The following is a 20,151-nucleotide window of genomic DNA, read 5'->3' as shown; positions in this document are numbered from 1 at the left end:
TTGTTGTACATCACTGTGTTCTTGGCGATTGGAATTTCCGACAACATATGTGTGACCGTGTGTAAGCAAGACAAGCTTGAGCCAATGTCCATCAGAAAAAAATCCCAGGATTTTGTTGTCGGAATGTCCGATCGTGTGTACGCAGCATTTGATTTACAGTGCACTCAGTAGTCAGCACTCAGTAACAGGTTTCCTCTGCAGGACCATTGTGAAGAAGGGATGTGTCCATGGCTGCTGTTAGGCCCCATTCACACCTGAGCGTTTTGTATATTGAAGCCTGAAGCTACAAAACGCTGGAGGGAAAAAAATGTATCAATGGAGATGTGAACATCTCCACTCCATGTCGCTTGAAGACGAACGCCTGAAGTTCAAACAAGTTCTGGACCCTTTTTTGTCACTCAAATTGGGCAGATTTGGGTGTTTTTCTTCTTTTTACATTGGTGACCTTTTGCCCTGCACAAAATCGTGGCAAAACGCGGTAAAAAACGCTGCAAAAAATGCAGCAAAATCGTGGTAAAATCGCAGTAAAATCGCACGATTTTCTGCCTGAAAACCCTATGTTCAGGTGTGAATGGGGCCTTAGAGATCAAGAACCCCCACCCCCAATATAACAAAACAATATTTTCACAAAAAATACACTAAAATCATTATTTTGTATAGGAAGTGCCTGAACACAGACCTTTGTGGTTAGACACAGCTAACAGAATGAATTGAAAAGTAATATTAAAAATGCGAAGGCGTATATGCAATATTTCATGAAATATCATTGAATTAAATATTTAATTAATTAAATATTTAATTAAGTATTTAAATAATTATATACTTTAACTATTTATTCAGAAAGGCACACACAGCAAAAAGACTTACATAGAAATAGAGCTGAAAGTAAGTCAGAGGTGTCGCTGAGAATTTACATTTTTCCTTTACTAGAAATGTAAAAAAAAAAAAACCTTTGGGGGAAAAATACTCCATACGGTTATACACTGGCTTCATTCAACATAAAAAGTGTTTTTGCTTAAAAAAAAAAAAAAAAATGAGTGTGGAATTTTGGCTGTATATCACAGGCTCCACTCTGGGACTGTCTGGAAATAAAGGGGCTGATTATTATATATATTGAGGAGAGCCCTCTGTAGGTCACAGGATGTCCCCAAGGAATGTCAGGAGTCTGGAATAAAGCTGTAATTTCAATGGACTCTGAAGGATATAATAGAAGATCATAGATCTGCTGGGGACGTCTCCAGAGCAGCACAGTAGGAATATATTAGAGAAAAAATATGAGTTCATGTCTTATATCAATACGAGTATTATAGCGGGACGGGAGAGAGTTCTGCATGGTTTGAATTCTGGTATTCTGAAGGGCTAGATGGGTAGGACACGGATGAAGTGGGTGTATTAGGACATACTTTCTATTGATGGAAAGAAAGGCAAATTGCAAAGCTAGATTTTAAAAGCTAAACTTTGGTTTAAAAAAAAAAAAATAGAAATGTAGTCAGCAGTGGCGTAACTAGAACCTTCAGGGCCCCGATGCAAGAAACCATGAAGGGCCCCTCTGAACCCCAGCCAGGGCCCTTCCCTCCGAGTCCGGCGGTGGACCACCAGGGCGTGGTCACAGGTATGACCTTTGTGAGCCCTGTAGTTCCCCCACTGGCATCAGTAGTTTTTTTTTATTATTATTATTATTTTTTAGGTGCCCCATTGGGGGACTGTCCCTAGGCAGGATGGGGTCTCCGTCCCCAGAAAAGATGAGGTCCTTTTCTCCAGGGCAGATGAAGTTACTGCCCCCAGGTGAGAAGGGGTCCCTGTCCCCAGGGGAGGCATGGGCCCCCTGCAGCACAGGGCCCAGTTGCGGTCGCGACTGCTGCACCCCCTATAGTTACGCCCCTGGTAGTCAGGTATTGCTCTCAGCCTTCTCCAAATCTCCAAATTCCTTTTTTTTTTGTTTTTTGCTACAGCCATTCTCAACCACGGTTCCGTGGCACCCTAGGGTTCCCGCCAGAGGTTGCTGAAATCTCCTTGAGCTATGGCTGAATGACTTCCCGTCTGACGGTGACTGGATTATTTTGGGTCCAGCGCCATTGGAAGAGCTAGTGGGAAGAGCTAGTGGGAATGACGACACCAGTGATCTTTTTAGAGGTCTGTAAGGGTGGCATTCTCACCCCCACTACGAGGGGCACATTCTTTCCACTAGCCAGCAATGTAAAGGGAATTTCCTCCCAACTCTTATCAAATTGATTTCTGCAGAAGCTCCCCAAGACCTGAAAACAATTTCAAGGGTTCCACCAGGTTTCAAAAAGTTTTAGAAAGGCTGTGGTAGAAGGCCACCGCATTAACTCTCCATGGTCCCACTGTATGTAGGAATGTAGCCGCTCTCTATTGCTCGATCCTGAGAGGGACTATGGACTATGGGATTTGCAGTGTGCGTGACCACAACTATCAAACACTGCGTACTGAAAGCTAACCGAAAGGAAGGGGAAAAAGGAATGGTCCTAGGCCTAAATGACATGTACTGGAGCTGTAGCCTTCTGAGATACGTACAACACATTCCCCACAAGGCTACAAGTGGGTGGCTGGGGATTTGGTTCAGCAAGTCATCAGAACTCTGTCTGCCTTCATGCGCAAGAAGCAGCCAGCTGAAGAGGATCAAGATGGTGACAAAGGACCATCTACTAGTTTGTTGTCTACAAAGTCCCAACGAAGGGGGATTCTCTTTTTTTGTTATACAACAGGGATGTGCCAACAACACACTTGTCTGACATGGGGAAATACCCTCTTTGCTAAGGACCCACTGTATGGCACCTGAACGATGGATAAATGCTGGATTCGCTGTGCAGATGAGGAAAAAAAGAATAGGTGGAGGTGGAGGGAGCTGAATACTGCATTAGGTAGTGGATATGTATGGATTATTTTTGGAGAAGAGAGATATCATTTGGTGTCTCTTTAAAATGAATCTTCTTATATTTTGCCCCTTCTGATTCCTTCTTTCCCCTCTCTACGTCACTCTAATGAAATGTTTAAATAAAACCTTCCTGATTTAATTACATCCCTTATTATGGACACAATGACGTCATCACTTGGCCCTCCACTTTCACTTTTCAAATTGTTCAGAGTAATTATTTTTTGGTACGCTGTGTGCATGGAAATATATAGTGAAGTGTTCCCAAATTTGACTTGAAAATGGCAACTACACCTTAAAGTAATTGTAAACCTTATTTTTTTTAAATAACAATACATGTCATACTTACCTCCACTGTGCAGCTCGTTTTGCACAGTGGCCCAGACCATCCTATTTTGGGTCCCTCATTGGCTCTACCGGCTCCTCCTCCCATCCGATAACCCCCTAGGAGAAGCGCTCTCCCGGGGGGGGGGGGGGGGGATTTCCATGTGGGCATGCTCCCGAGTCCAGCATTTATGTCCATAGACATGAATGCCGGACTCGGCCCCGCTCCCCCCCGCGCCCACGTCATTGGATTTGATTGACAGCAATGGGATCCAGTGGCTGCGCTGCTGCACTGTTATCAATCTATCCAATCAAGAGCCAGGACCCTATGCAGAGAGGGAAATCACGTCTCTGCCAAGGAAATTACAGGGCTCAGGTAAGTTAAAAGTGGGGGGGGGGGGCTGGGGGGGCAGTCACTGCCAGAAGTTTTTGCACCTTAATGCACAGGATGCATTAAGGTGAAAAAACATAAGGGTTTACAATCCTTTTAAGCATTGTAGGGGCTAAAGGACCAATCCACCTTAAAAGAAAACATTTAAATAAAGAAGGATATAAGTAGATTTTGGAAAGTGTCCCACAGAGAAGATTTTGGACAGTGTCATACTGAGATTTTGAACAGTGTCCCACTAAGTAGATTTTGGAAAGTGTTCCACTGAGAAGATTTTAGACAGTGTCCCACTAAGAAGATTTTGGACAGTGTCCCACTGAAAAGATTTTAGACAGTGTCCCACTGAGGAGATTTTGTACAGTGTCCCACTGAGGAGATTTTGGACAGTGTCCCACTAAGGAGATTTTGGTCAGTGCCCTACTGAGAAGATTTTGAACAGTGTCCCACTAAGTAGATTTTGGACAGTGTCCCACTGAGAGAGAAAATTTTGGACAGTGTCCTACTGAGGAGATTTTGGGCAGTGTCCCACTAAGAATATTTTGGACAGTGTCCCACTTAGGAGAATTTGGACAGTGTCCCACCGAGAAGATTCTGGAAAGTGTCCCACTGAAGAAATTTTGAACAATGTCACACAGAAGATTTTGGACAGCGTCCCACTAAGAAGATTTTGGACTGTGTCCCACTGAGGAGATTTTGGCCAGTGTTCCACTAAGAAGATTTTGGACAGTGTCTCACTGAGGAGAATTTGGACAGTGTCCTACCGAGAAGATTCTGGAAAGTGTCCCACTGAAAAAATTTCGGACAGCGTCCCACTAAGAAGATTTTGGACAGTGTCCCACTGAGAAGAATTTTGCACAGTCACCCTTTGTGTCCAGCCCCCCTCCCCCTTCTCCTTTTTCTTTTGGGGGCTGGTGTTATATGTGTATGTGGTGGAAATCTTTTTCCCCATTTCACTCATATATCCTCCACTAGGTGGCACATTGGTTTCTGCTGGTCTGTTTTCAGAGCCGGAGGGATCTGCAGGAGCAAGCCGGCAGCCGCAGCACGCGCATGATGTAAGAGCTTGGGGCGGAGCCGCGCGTGTACGGTGACGTTGTCTGTGTCCCTCCAGCGAATGTCACGTGCTGGTAGGGTGGGAGGGGTAAGCACTGCATTACACAATTTTTCATCAGATTTGGAGACCTAAACATGGAGATCTTGCTTCCAGAATGTCCGAGAGATATAAAAAGTCTTCAAAAAAAGAAAGGTTTAGTGTTGGGTGGAATAAGTCCTTGATGGCTGGCTTCAGGCTCTTTATGGCTATTACATAATAGACTACATTCCATTGCAGTGTACAGCTAGTTACTTAAGACACTTTTGATCTTGTATAGGTTTTACCTGTATGGTTTATGCACTGATGGCGTTGAACAATTGTTGATGGCTATTTCAAATATTTGAGTAGCATAAACTTTCCCAAGGTAAGTGAAAGTACGCACGTGCTAAAACAGCCGTATCATCTGAGCCAGCTTATTTTTCTCACCTGTACACCCCCTATGGACCAAAGCTGTTTTTACATTCCTCCTATGGGGTTGTTTGTTCAGCAATAACTTTGTCATTATTTAAAGTGGTTGTAAACTCTCACTTATATATCAACTGAAGTGACTGGCCTCTGGTGATAAAGAGACAAGAAACAATTGCTCTAGACATGTGCGGTTCGTTTCGTTCCAAATTGAAATTCGGACTAATTTAAATTTTTCGGAAATTCGGATGTATCCGAATTTTTGAATTACAATAGTACCAAATTTAAACTAATCCAAAATATCGAAAAATTTGGATGAAATTCGAATAGTTTTTGAATACTCAAATTCAAAAAGTTTTCCAATTTCCAAAGAGAATAAAATAGAATAGAAAATAAAGGCATAGAATAGGAAAAAAAAATAGAACAGAAAAGAATATAACAGAAAATAAAATAAGAGAATATAATAGTGTAAAACAGAACAAAATATAATAGAAAATAAAAGAACAGAATAGACTAGAATATAATAGAAACAAAAAGAATAGCATTTCGAATTTCAAATAGAATAAGTATGAATTTAAATACATAAGAAAAGGAATAGTAAAAAATAGAATAGAATAGAAAAAAATAAACAATAGAATAGACTATAACCCCTTCCCACCGAGCGTACGCAGATGTGCGTACTCGGCTTCCGGAGGGTATACCGGGATGATGCCCGCACCTGCAGGCATCATCCCGGTCCTGTTTTTCTGAGCGGGTGATTGGCTTTCCAGCCATAACAACCGATGCGGCTAAAAGCTGTTATGCCGGAGGAGCTGGAGGGGACGCCCCCCGCCGCCTCCCACCGCTCTTACCGGTGCTCCCGCTCAATCGGGAGCACCGATCTCACATCCGCAGTTTCCAGCGGCTAGGGAGGGACTGGACTGACGCCGTAAGTGGCGTCATTCCAGTCTCCTAATTGTAAACACGGAAGCGACGTCATGACGTCACTTCCTGTTTACTCGGCTGCCAGTGGCGCCGGATTTAAAAAAATATAAAGTATTCAGAATCGCAGTTTTCAGCGATCTGAATACTTTGAAGTGTAAAGGAGGGGTGGGGGGTCTTTTAGACCTCCGATCCCTCCATAAAGAGTACCTGTCACCACCTATTACTGTCACAAGGGATGTTTACATTCCTTGTGACAGCAATAAAAGTGATCAAATTATTATTATTTTTTTTAAAACAATTTATTAATTAAAAAATAAATAAAAATAAATTAAATAAGAATTTTTTTTTAAAGCACCCCCCGTTGCCGCGAGCTCGCGCAGCAAAGAAAACGCATACGGAAGTCGCGCCCGCATATGTAAACGGTGTTCAAATCACACATGTGAGGTATCGCTGCGATTGTCAGAGTGTGAGCAATAATTCTAGCACTAGACTTCCTCTGTAACTCTAACCTGGTAACCGGAATTTTTTTTTAAAGCGTCGCCTATTGAGATTTTTAGGTACCGTAGTTTGTCGTCATTCCACGAGTGCGTGCAATTATAAAGTGTGACATGTTTGGTATATATTTACTCTGCGTAACATTATCTTTCACATTATGCAAAAAATTGGGCTAATTTTATTGTTTAGTTTTTTTAAAATTCATGAAAGTGTCCCTTTCCCCAAAAAGTTGCGTTTAAAACACCGCTGCACAAATACTGCATGACATAAAATATTGCAACAATCGCCGTTTTATTCTCTAGAGTCTCTGCTAAAAAAAATATATATATATATAATGTTTGGGGGTTCTAAGTAATTTTCTAGCAAAAAATATGGATTTTAGCTTGTAAACACCAAATGTCAAAAATAGGCTTAGTCATGAAAGGGTTAATAAAGTAGAAAATAATATAATGAAAAAAAAAAACAATAGGATAGAAAGAATATAACCAGTTCCCAAAATTAAGATAGTATCCATTCAAATTTGAATAGAATAGAAAAGAATAGTATAGAATGGAATAGAAAATAACAGAATAGTATAGAAAAAAAACAACGTTATCGTAACGTGTCTTAGTGCAGACTTCTGGGAAAATCTGTGAGCCAATCACACGAGCAAGAAATGAATGACATTTCAGGGGGATTTCTGTTCCCCGATGGTCCCCAGCGGTCCCACAGGTATTGAACATGTACACATTCATATAACTATACAATAAATACCCTACCTGGATGTCAGCTGGATTGTCATTTTTAACTACTTGCCAACCGGACCAATTCTGACAATTCTCACATACATTTAAAAATCTAAAATTTTTTGCAAGAAAATTACTTAGAGCCCCCAAATATTATATATATATTTAGCAGGGGCTCCTGGGGCAGATCTACACCTATGTTTTCAAAAGTATTGGGACGTCACCCTTTACATGCACATGACATTTTAATGGCATCCCAGTCTTAGCCCTTGTACACGCGATCGGAGATTCTGACGGAATGTGTCCGATCGGAGCATTTTGTCGGATATTCCGACTGTGTGTGGTCTGCATCGGACTGTTTCCGTCGGAATATCCATGGGACCAAATTTTCCAACTTGCCGGAAATATTTTCCGACAAAATGCTCCGATCGGACATACTCCGATCATGTATAGAGAATTCCGATCGGACAAAGTGCCGCCCATGCTCAGATCAAATTCCTACATCAAAGCTATTGGCTACTAGCCTGAACGTAGTCCCATCGTAACGAAATTACGTCATCACGTTCTGAACGATCGGATTTTCCGACAACTTCGTCCGACCGTGTGTATACAACAGTTTCAGACAAAATCCGACAGATTTGGTTGTCGGAATCTCCGACCGTGTGTACAAGGGCTTAGTCCGTAGTATTCAATATTGAGTTGGCCCACCCTTTGCATCCATAACAGCTTCAACTCTTCTGGGAAGACCGTCCACAAGGTTTAGGAGTGTGTCTATGGGAATGTTTGACCATTCTTCCAGAAGAGCATTTGTGAGGTCAGGCACTGACGTTGGACGAGAAGGCCTGGCTTACAGTCTCCGCTCTAATTCATCCCAAAGGTGCTCTATCAGGTTGAGTTCAGGACAGGCCAGTCAAGTTCCTCCACCCCAAACTTGCTCCTTCATGTGTTTATGGCCCTTGCTTTGTGCACTGGTCCAAATCATTTGGTGGAGGGGGGATTATGGTGTTGGGTTGTTTTTCAAGGGTTGGGCTTGGTCCCTTAGTTCCAGTGAAGGGAACTCTTAAGGTGTCAGCATACAAGACATTTTGGACAATTTCATACTCACAACTTTGTGGGAACAGTTTGGGGACGGCCCCTTCCTGTTCTAACATGACTTCACACCAAAGCACAAAGCAAATAATAATGTAAAAAAATGTAAAGTGCCCCCATCCCACCATCTTCACAAAGGTGAAAGGTACATTTTTATATCTGGCCCATTTCCTGTTAGGCCTTCCTGAACCCGATATGACTAAACACTCCACTGAATTACTGAATCACGACTTGACTGCCAACAGATGCCTAATGGTATTAAAGTAGTGACAATCTATGATACAGTCTCAAACAGACTTGAGTAAACATGGAATGCCTTACAGTCATATTGAATAATTCACTATATACTGTACATATAATAAGACTTGGTTTTCATGGAACCTCAGAACCAGTGGCGGTGCGTCCATAGAGGGCGAAGGAGCGCCACCCCCTCTCTCCTGCACCGCTCTATCACCAATAGATAGATCCATGCATTGCATGAAACTATCTATTGTCACCACTGCCGCCCCCTATTCAGGTGTCTGGCCCCTTGTCGGGTGCCGGGCATCTGAATTACAGTGGCGGGGTTTCTTTGGAAGCGCCTGATTTGAGCTCTCAGCTCTAATAGGCGTCCTGATTAGAGCCGTGTGCTCTGATAGGCTTCCAAAAGGGTAAACAGCGAGCACAATGCTGTGCGTTCGCTGTTTACACAGTGTTGTGTTAGAGAAGCGAATACATTGCTTCCCTAACACTGACCCGCCTCTCAGCCAATCAGGGTGCCGGGTCTGTGTTACCTGTCACCTGATTGGCTGAAATCACAGGCGCTGTGATTGGACGCCTACGAGGCGTCCAATCATTGCAGAAGACGAGAGGAGGAGCGCGGGAGAAGACATCGGGGTCGGATTTGGAGGACACCGCTCACCGTCTGCCACCGTCACCCGCTGCACACTAGAGAAAAGGTAAGTTCCGGGCAGACGGCGGGTGGGGGGCACAGCGGCAGCACTTAATGGGCACAGCGGCAGCACTTGGGGCACAGTGGCCGTACTTAATGGGCACAATGGCAGCACTTAATGGGTACAGTGGCAGCACTTGGGACACAGTGGCAGCATTTGTGGCACAGTGGCAGCATTTATTGGGCCCAGTGGCAGCATTTGGGGCACAGTGGCAGCGTTTGATGGGCAAAGTGGCTGCGTTTGATGGCACAGTGAGGCTGCAATTGCAATTTGTTTGCGCCCTCCCAAAAATTCTGAGCACCAGCCGCCACTTCTCAGAACTGCCTTCTGATATCTATATCTCAACATGACATCTACCATTTATCAACACTTGACAGAGGGGTTGCTTAGTCTGGCAGGATAGGGTGGGCATACCCTCCTCCCTTTCTTTCACCCACCCCTCCTCCACCCCACTTCCTATATATATCACCCTTTTTCTAGATACCATTTAGATCATCCTTGAACTCTCTAGTGCTCCTTACCATGATCAGAATAAGGCTCGGTTCACACAGGGGGCGACACGACTTGCTGCGCCGCGACCTGACAAGTCGCCTCCGTTCTGTACTACGGAACCGTTCTGAGAGGAGCGACTCGAGTCACTCCGACTTAGAAAAAAGGTTCCTGTACTACTTTTGGGCGACCTCGGGCGACTTGCATTGACTTCTATACAGAAGTCGTTTGCAAGTCGCCGCTGAGGTCGCGGCAGGTCGCGGCGCGGCAAGTCGTGTCGCCCCCTGTGTGAACCGAGCCTTACTGTATTCTCAAGTAACCTTTCACTTAATGCAACCAGATATGGAACTTCAACGAAGGTACAAAGTAGACAAGCTTTTTGTATGTATTGTATAATAATTTTACAATTAGATGTTTTTGTTCTATTTTCCTTTTTATACTGTGCTTTTACAACCTTGGCATTTTGTAATATAATACATTATTTCTATATTTACCATATACTAATCATACCACTATGTCCTCTCTTTATCCAAGACCACATGCCAAGATTTCATCATATCATACCGCCAATTTTGGTGAAAATGATGGCCATTCGATAGCAAATCCAGAGATAATTCCAAAATAAATAAAACTATAATTCTCCCGCTCTACAAGATTCTGGTCCGGCCGCACCTGGAATATGCTGTCCAGTTCTGGGCACCAGTCCTCAGGAAGGATGTACTGGAAATGGAGAGAGTACAAAGAAGGGCAACAAAGCTGAAAAAGGGTCTGGAGGATATTAGTTATGAGGAAAGGTTGCGAGCTCTGAACTTATTCTCTCTGGAGAAGATACGCTTGAGAGGGGATATGATTTCAATATACAAATACCGTACTAATGACCCCACAATAGGGATAAAACATTTTTGCAGAAGGGAGTTTAACAAGACACATGGCAGCTCTATTGGACTTTTTCCGTCGGAAATCCAGACGGAAAAAGTTTGAGAGCTGGATCTATAATTTTCCGACAACAAAATCCGATCTGACTTTTTCCGATCGTTTGTAGAGAATTCCGACTGACAAAGTGCCACGCATGCTCAGATTAAATTATTAGACCAAAGCTATTGGCTACTAGCCTCTATGTAGTCCCGTCATACGCAACAAACGTCACCGCATTCCGAGCGATTGGATTTTCCAACAACTTTGTCCGACCGTATGTATGCAACACAAGTTTTGGCCAAAATTCGTCTGAAAGAACTCGACGGATTTTGTGGTCGGAATGTCCGACCGCGTGTACAGGGTGTAAGAGTGGCAAGGATGTGGAATTCCCTTCCATAGGCGGTGGTCTCAGCGGGTGGCATTGATAGTTTCAAGAAACTATTAGATAAGCACCTGAACATACAGGGATATACAATGTGATACTGACATATAATCACACACATAGGTTGGACTTGATGGACTTGTGTTTTTTTTCAACCTCACCTACTATGTAACTATGTAAATCCACATATATCAAGGAATAAAAAAACAAGCCAACATAGTCGTAAAAAGTATCTTATGGCAGATTGTAATCATACAAAACAAAGAGTTCCAGCGGACTGTCAGCTCATGGGTAGGCAAAGCTGGGAGTAACGGCAAAGTGTGCATGATGTCATCAGCGTCAGGCCAACCCCCACGTGTTTCGTCTTTAATGACTTCCTCTGGGGGAAGGCTGATCTTTGTTCAGTTTATTGCAATGTCTCAGTATAATTGTCTACGTATAACAGGTCCAGTGTCTACTCTTGTCCTGGCAAACTGCAGTACATCCATATGGCATGCTGACAAGCAGTATACAGTATCACAAGGTGCTATGTGTACAATATACGGTGACAGTACACAGTGGCAGTGTCGAGAAGATCGTGCTATGGCAAGATCTCAACCTTAAAATAAAAGTGTGCAAAAAAAAAATAAATAAACCTTTTCCAGAGAGCTGACATTATAGAATTATGTTTCTAGATTAGGCGAGAGCTGAAATAAATTGAATACTACGATACTGTCTCCGGCAATTAAGCAGTTTGTCTACCAACAAAAAGATGTGAATCTTTAATGATCAGAATTTGCAGTTTTCACACATGTTAAATAGTTTCATTACACCTAACAACAACTCGTGCATGGCTTATCGCTCATTCTTATACAAGACATCCCCAGGTGGTGGCATGTCATTAAACATTTACTGCACACTTCGCTGTGTTTATTGATTTAAAAAGAAAGTGCAGATCAGCTACATACAGTATGTTACCAAGTTACAATATTTTTTTTAAGGGAATGTATTGTCAATTTATTATAATTGTTAGATCTTCATGTAAAAAAGACCAGCTGATGTAAGGCTTCTACTGCCCCCCCCACACATTCTTATTGGTCAGTGAGGCAATCCGTGATGGCGCTATCGTTAGGCGAACTAGGCAGCCGCCTAAGGCACAGCCATCTAGGGCACAGCCACGGCTGCTGATTCATACTGGTTCTTGCCCTACAGTAATCCTGGTTGTTGTCAGCTCTTCTGTGTCATGAGGACAGGCTATCCCGCTTTCCCTGTTGGCTTCTGTGTCTGGAGCTTGATATGCCGCCGCCCTGCCCTCTTTCAATGTGACCGGCAGTTGGTAAGTGTACCGATCAGGCTCGTTTATCAATGTGGGGGTGGTTATGGATGGTTCTGAATCTGCTGCGGGAATGTCAGCGAGGGGATGGAGCTCGCCCTAGCTCCTCTAGTCACTGAAAGAAAGGAAGAAGGGATCCCCTGTTCCGCATATAAACAGAGTTATGTGATTAGAAAGATAACCTCAGCCTGGGCTGCCGTGAGTCCATGACCCAACGCATTTCACTCTGCCCCCCAGAGCTCAGATCCCCATGACTAAGCGCCAGGGTGGAGCAAAACGCATTTGGGGCATGGCCTGGTGGGAGCCCAGGCTGAGGTTGTCCCTCTTATCGCCATCGCATAACTCAGTGGATGTGCGTCACAAGGGATCCCTTCTTCCTTTCTTTCACTGCCCTCTTTCAAGATGGTGGCAGCAGTTATCGGTTCTGCTGTGCATGCGTGATCGGCCATCTTGTGCATGCACGGTTGAACAGTGGGTCTTGGTGCATGCGCTACACACCAGATGGGGGACGGTGCGGGCAGTGCATTCTTTTCTGTGGGGAATATATAGTATCTCACAAGAGTGAGTACACCCCTCACATTTTTGTTAAAGTGGTTGTAAACCCTTACAACCAACTCTGACCTACAGGTAAGCCTAGATTAAGGTTTACCTGTAGGTCCAAGAAATATCTCCTAAACCTATACGGTTTAGGAGATATTTGCCCGAAGACAGCCACCGCTGTCTATGGCACATGCGCCGTAGACATGCGACGCGCAGGCGCACTGGGGCAGGCCGCAGATCGTGCCAATATGCCGCGAGCGTCGGCTCCCGTGCGCATGCGTGGGAGTGACGTCAGCGCGGCTCCGGCGAATCACAGCGCCAGAGCCGCGAGACCCGGAAGTCGCTCTGGGATCCATAGCAGCGGTGAAGAGGAAGACGGGGGACCGTTTCAGGGGCTTCGTTGTCAGGTAATTATTCATAATGAGCTAGTATGCTATGCAAACTAGCTCATTATGTCTTTGTCTTGCAGGATTTTTTTTTTCAGGATTTTTTAAAAAGGGTTTACAACCACTTTAATATTTTATTCTATCTTTTCATGTGACAACACTGAAGAAATGACTCTTTGCTACAATGTAAAATAGTGAGTGTACAGCTTGTATAACAGTGTATATTTGCTGTCCCCTCAAAATAACTCAACACACAGCCATTAATGTCTAAACCGCTGGCAACAAAAGTGAGTACACTGCTAAGAGCCGGTTCGCACAGGGGCAACCTAAGATCCGACTTCAAGTCGCCCCAAGTCGCGGTTGAGAAAATCAATGGAAGTGAATGGAACCTTCTTAATGCACACTACTGCAGTTGCTCCGACTTCAGAAAAGGTTCCTGTACGACTTCAATCCAACTTCTAGGCAACTTGCACCCATTTATTTCAATTAGGGATGAACCGAACACCCCCCGGTTCGGTTCGCACCAGAACTTGCGAACGACCCCCGCGTTCGGTATGAACGTTAGAACCCCATTGAAGTCTATGGGACTCGAACGTTCGAATTGGAAAGTGCTAATTTTAACGGCTAATATGCAAGATAGTGTCCTAAAAAGGGTTTGGGGACCTGCCTCCTGCCTCAGGGGACATGGGTCACTGCAAAAAAAAGTTTTAAAAACTGCCGTTTTGATTTTAATGACGATTAAAGTGAAAAAAAAAAAGTGAAATATTCCTTTAAATATGGTGCCTGGGGGTTGTCTGTAGTATGCCTGTGAAGTGCCACGTGTTTCCCGTGTTTAGAACAGTCCCTGCACAAAATGACATTTAACGGAAATAACACCATTTAAAACTGCTTGCGGTTTTAATGTTATATCTGGTTCCTGCAATATGGTTGAAAATCATTGAGAAACATGGCATGGGTAGCCCTCCCTGCCCATTACCAGCCTATTTGGGTCTTGTACGCATATTAAGGGGAACCCCGTACCCATATTAAAAAAAGGAAATGCGTGTGGCCCCCAGGCCCTATATACTCAGAACAGCAGTATACAGGCGGTGCAAACAAGACAGGGACTGTGTAGGTTTGTTGTGTTAAGTTGAATCTGTTTGTCATTTTCAACCGGTACATTTTTAAAGTGTAGCTCCAGTCAAAAAAACTATCTTTAAGCTTTTTGGAAAACATAGGGAAGGGTTATCACCCCTGTATAATTTGTTTTGTCGTCCATCTTTTTTCATCTCACTTGCTGCTGTCTCCTTGCGTTTGCAAGTAGGAGATGTTTGTAAGTTGGATGTTTGAAAGTAGGGGCCTGCCCTATATTATAGCGGTATGTACTGGGTACAGAGCACGCAGACATCTCCTAACACTACTGACTGCAAGCTCTATTATTAACCGCTTGTTAGCCCAATGTTTGCATAAAGTGAAAGATGAAGTTATGCTGAGTAAATAGATATCAAACATGTCACTCTTCAAAATTGCACATGCCTGTGGAATGGCGCCAAACGTCGCTACTTAAAAAATCCCCATAGGCTACGCTTTAATTTTTTTTTTTACTGGTTACATGTTTTGAGTTGCAGAGGAGGTCTAGGACTAGAATTATTGCTCTCGCTCTAACATTCTCGGCGATACCTCACATGTGTGGCACATGCGAGCACATGGGGACATGGGCGCTTTAATTTTTATTTTATTTTTTTATTGTTCATTTTACTTTATTTATTTTAGTTTGACATTTTTTTTCCCAAAAATATATTTTTGATCACTTTTATTCCTATTACAAGAAATGTAAACATCCCTTGTAATAGGAATATGGGGTGACAGGTCCTCTTTACAGTGAAATCTGGGGGGTCAATATGACCCCACATCTCACCTCTAGGCTGGGAAGCCTGAAATAAAAAATAAAAAAAAGATTCTGGCTTTGATCGTACTGGCGAGTTGGTAGAAGCACCGGAGGGCGGTGAGGGGTGGGGGGCGTCTATGGCTGGGTATTTGAGGGTATCACCGAGTATGGCTGGGTATCTCTGAGTATGGCTGGGTATGGCAATTCATGGCAGGGTATTACAGAGTATTGGCGGGGTATTGGCGGGGTACTACAGAGTAATAGTAGGGTACTGCAGAGTATTGGGGGGTACTACAGAGTAATGGCAGGGTACTGCAGAGTATTGGGGGTACTGCAGAGTAATGGCGGGTACTGCAGAGTATTGGGGGGTACTGCAGAGTAATGGGGGTTACTGCAGAGTAATGGGGGTTACTGCAGAGTAATGGCAGGGTACTGCACTGCAGAGTAATGGCGGGGTACTGCAGAGTAATGGCAGGGTACTGCAGAGTATGCACTGGTATTGCAGAGTATTGGCAGGGAATTGAGGGGTTAAATTCGGTGAGCAGCGATGTGGGCACTGCAGATGCAGCCCACATCGCTGCTGACACCGATCTCTTTCCCCTCCGCTGTACCGATCGGTACAGAGAGGGGAGGGAGGAACCGGCGTCATAACATGACGCCGGTTTGTTTCCAAGTGATCACTCCGTCATTTGACGGAGCAATCACGTGGTAAACGGCCGCTATGAGCGGCCGTTTACCGTGATCCGTGATGCGCTGGGTCCTGTGGACCCGGCGGTCACGGATGCTCTCGAGTGCGCACACCTCGGGGCACGCGAGAGCAGAATTCTGGGAGGCCGTTAATTAACGGCCTCTCAGAGTTAAACAACCGCCCTGAAGCCGTTAATCGGCAATGGGCAGTTGTTAAGTGGTTAAAGCTAGATCACTAGCTATATAGGTGAGGTTAATATAGTGGTGTATACTGCAGTCAGGGCACAGACAACAACCACTACACAGCAGCAAGATAGGAAATCAGCCAAAAACGATCGGTGTGTACTGTGTTGAAGGTACACAGAACACCCACTGCTTCAGATGCTAAGTAACACACTACACGAAGCCGCCTCAAAGGCGGCCTTATATAGTGTGGGGCGTGCACTACACAGCCTGAGCTATGATTGGCCACAGGCAGGATGCCTGTGGCCAATCATGGCTCTCATCGCTGCCGGCGCTGCGATTGGCCAAGCATGCGGGGTCACAGTGCATGCTTGCCCAATCATCGGGCAGCAATGCACTGCGCCAACGCAGTGCATTGTGGTCCGCGCGCGCGTCACTCGAATTTTGACGCGAACGGCCAAAACGTTCGGAATTCGCCGAACGCACGAACAGCCAATGTTCGAGTCGAACGTACGTTCGACTCGAACACGAAGCTCATCCCTAATTTCAATGGAAGGCGCCTCCAAGTCGGATCTCCATCTATATTGAATATTGAAACCGGCATGCGTTCCCCTCCAAGGGCAAACCAGGCCCTTAGGTCTGATATGGATTTTAAGGGGAACCCCTATGCCGAAAAAATGGTGTGCGGGTCCCCCCAAAATACATACCAGACCCTTATCCGAGCATGCAGCCCAGCTGGTCAGGAAAGGGGGTGGGGACGAGCAAGCCCCCCCTCCTGAACCGTACCAGGCCGCATGCCCTCAACAAGGGGGGTGGGTGCTTTGGGGAAGGGGGCGCCCTGCGGCCCCCACCCCAAAGCACCTGGTCCCCATGTTGATGAGGACAAGGGCCTCTTCCCGACAACCCTGGCCGATGGTTGTTGGGGTCTGTGAGCGGGGGGCTTATCGGAATCCGGGAACCCCCTTTAATAAGTACCCCTAACCATTCACCTGAGGGAAAAAAAGTGTCAATAAAAAAACACACGGCACAGGTTTTTAAAGTAAATTATTAGGCAGCTCCGGGGGTCTTCTTCCGACTTCGGGAGTCTCTTTTGACTTCTCCACTCTCTTCGGCCTCTTCTCCTGGTGTCCGGTTCTTCTCCCGGTGTCCACCCTCTTCTCCCGCTCTCCGGTTCTTCTGCCAGCTCCTCCACTATCTTCTTCCAGCTCTTATGCTAGCGGTGGCCCGGTCTTCTGTGTCATCTTCTTTCCTCTTCTCTTCCTGCGATGTTGACACAACGCTCTCTCCTGCTGTAATGCCGTGTGTGACGTGCGCAACGACTTATATTGGCATGGGGCGTGGTCACTGGGTGATGTCACACAGTGACCCCACCCCTTATGATGTCACAGCACCGGGGCACGCTGGGACGTGCTCAGCATCATATCCAGAGGTTGTCTTTGGGAAATAGACGTATGAGTGCTGCCAGCATTGCTGCAGAGGTTGAAGAGGTGGGGGATTAGCCTGTCAGTGCTCAGACCATACGCAGCACACTGCATCAAATTGGTCTGCATGGCTGTCGACCCAGAAGGAAGACTTTTCTAAAGATGATGCACAAGAAAGCCTGCAAACAGTTTGCTGAAGACAAGCAGACTAAGGACATGGATAACTGGAACAATGTCCTGTGGTCTGATGAGACCAAGATAAACTTATTTGGTTCAGATGGTGTCAAGCATGTGTAGTGGTAACCAGGTGAGGAGTAGGGATGAGCCAAACAACCCTGGTTTGGTTCGCACCAGAACACTTTGAAATCGTGCGACTTCACTTGAAGGTCAGTCTGACATCTTTGCAAATTTATACACAGATTTCTATGCAAGTCGCACCTGAAATCACAAAAAAAAATAGTGCAGGAACCTTTTTTTCTAAATCGGTGCAGCACCGCCAAGTCAGAGTCACACCAATTTAAACAGTTCCATTGCCAACAATAAGGGGGCGACTTGTTGTGCGATTCGGACTTGTCAAATCATTCAATAAAATTAGAAGAAAAGAGGTTTAACCTTAAACTACATAGAGGGTTCTTTACTCTAAGAGCGGCAAGGATGTGGAATTCCCTTCCACAGGCGGTGGTCTCAGCGGGGGGGAATCGATAGTTTCAATAAACTTTTAGATAAGCACATGAACGACCCCAACATACCGGGATATACAATGTAATACTGACATATAATCACACACATAGGTTGGACTTGATGGACTTGAGTCTTTTTTCGACCTCACCTACTATGTAACTATGTATCCATGACCAGTCGTATTGGTGTGCACGTGGGCTAAACGTGTTTTCTTGGGTTTAAATCAACTGTAAAATATCTGCTCAACTTTATTTACTCAAACTTTTTTTTTAACATTTTATTTTAGCCACCACCAAGGTTGGGAAAATCATTGATTCAATATAATAACATAGTAAAGATCTGAAACGATGATTCTCAACCAGGGTTTCCGTGGAACCCTAGGGTTCCTCCAGAGGTTGCTAGGGGTTCCTTCAGCATTGGCCAATTTCTGCCTCTCGGATAAGTTCCCACTCACACCATTGATCTTTTTAGCTCTCTGTAAGGAGGTAATTCTTCCCAATGACCACAAGTGTAAGGCCGCGTACACACGCGCGGACTGTTCGCCCAACCTTGTTCGGCAAACAGTTTGTCAAACAGTCCGCTCAAAATTTGCATGAGCGGACTTGCCCACACACGAGCGGACTGTTTGACGAACAAGGTTGGGCAAACAGTTCGCTCAACTTTTGAAATGAACGGACTCGCCCACGTAAGGAGGAGGCAAATCCGCCCATTTCGAGCGCGTGTACAGGTAGGCGGGGCCCGCGAAGGATACGCCGCGGGCTCCGCCGCCTGGAATGGGCTTAAAGGGGAACCCCAACGCCGAAAAAAAATCGGCGTGGGGGTTCCCCCCAAGTCCACACCAGACCCTTGTCCGAGCACGCTACCCGGCCGGCCAGGAAAGGGGGGCGAGCGAGCGCGCCCCCCCTCCTGAGCCGTACCAGGCCGCGTGCCCTCAACATGGGGGGGTGCCTTGGGGAAGGGGGGGGCGCGCGGCCCCCCCACCCCAAAGCACCTTGTCCCCATGTTGATGAGGACAAGGGCCTCTTCCCGACAACCCTGGCCGTTGGTTGTCGGGGTCTGCGGGCGGGGGGCTTATCGGAATCCGGGAGCCCCCTTTAAGAAGGGGGCCCCCGGATACCGGCCCCCCACCCTATGTGAATGAGTATGGGGTACAATGTACCCCTACCCATTCACCTGTGAAATAAAGTACAAAAAAAAACACAACACATAGAAAAAGTATTTTATTGCACAGCTCCGGGGGTCTTCCGTCTTCGGGGGTCTTCTCGCCGGACTCCTCCGCTATGTGTGTGTAGCTCTTTTGCTAGCGGAGGAGTCCGGCTTTCTTCCTCCCCGCCGCCGGCCTCTTCTCCCGACTTCGGGGGTCTTGTCCCCCTCTTCGGTTCTTCTGCCGGGCCACCGCGCCTGGTCCGGTGGCCCGGTCTTCTGTCGCCGTCTTCCGTTCTTCTGTCGCCGCCTTCGGTTCTTCTGCCGGGCCACCGCGCCTTCTTGTAGCTCTTTTACAGGCGGTGGCCCGGTCTTCTGTCGCCGATGTCGTCGCCGCCGCCGCCGCCGCCGCCTTCCGTTCTTGTTCTTCTTCTTGTTCTTCTTCTTCTTCTCCTGGAGATGTTTACTCGACTAGCTCTCCGGCCGGAATGCCGGGGACGCGCTGTGCGGTCACTTATATAGTGACAATGGGGCGGGGTCACATGGTATATGTCACATGGGTTGGTCACATGGGTTGATGTCACATGGGGACTATGACATCGTAAGGGGGCGGGGTCACCATGTGACCAACCCATGTGACATATACCATGTGACCCCGCCCCATTGTCACTATATAAGTGACCGCACAGCGCGTCCCCGGCATTCCGGCCGGAGAGCTCGTCGAGTCAACATCTCCAGGAGAAGAAGAAGAAGAACAAGAAGAAGAACAAGAACGGAAGGCGGCGGCGACGACATCGGCGACAGAAGACCGGGCCACCGCCTGTAAAAGAGCTACAAGAAGGCGCGGTGGCCCGGCAGAAGAACCGAAGGCGGCGAC

The sequence above is a fragment of the Lithobates pipiens genome, unplaced genomic scaffold (assembly GCF_037356315.1).
Source record: "Lithobates pipiens isolate NorthernLeopardFrog02 unplaced genomic scaffold, aLitPip1_a1.2 Scaffold_19, whole genome shotgun sequence".
Classification (NCBI taxonomy): domain Eukaryota; kingdom Metazoa; phylum Chordata; class Amphibia; order Anura; family Ranidae; genus Lithobates; species Lithobates pipiens.
Note: the sequence above shows the minus strand (reverse complement) of the source record.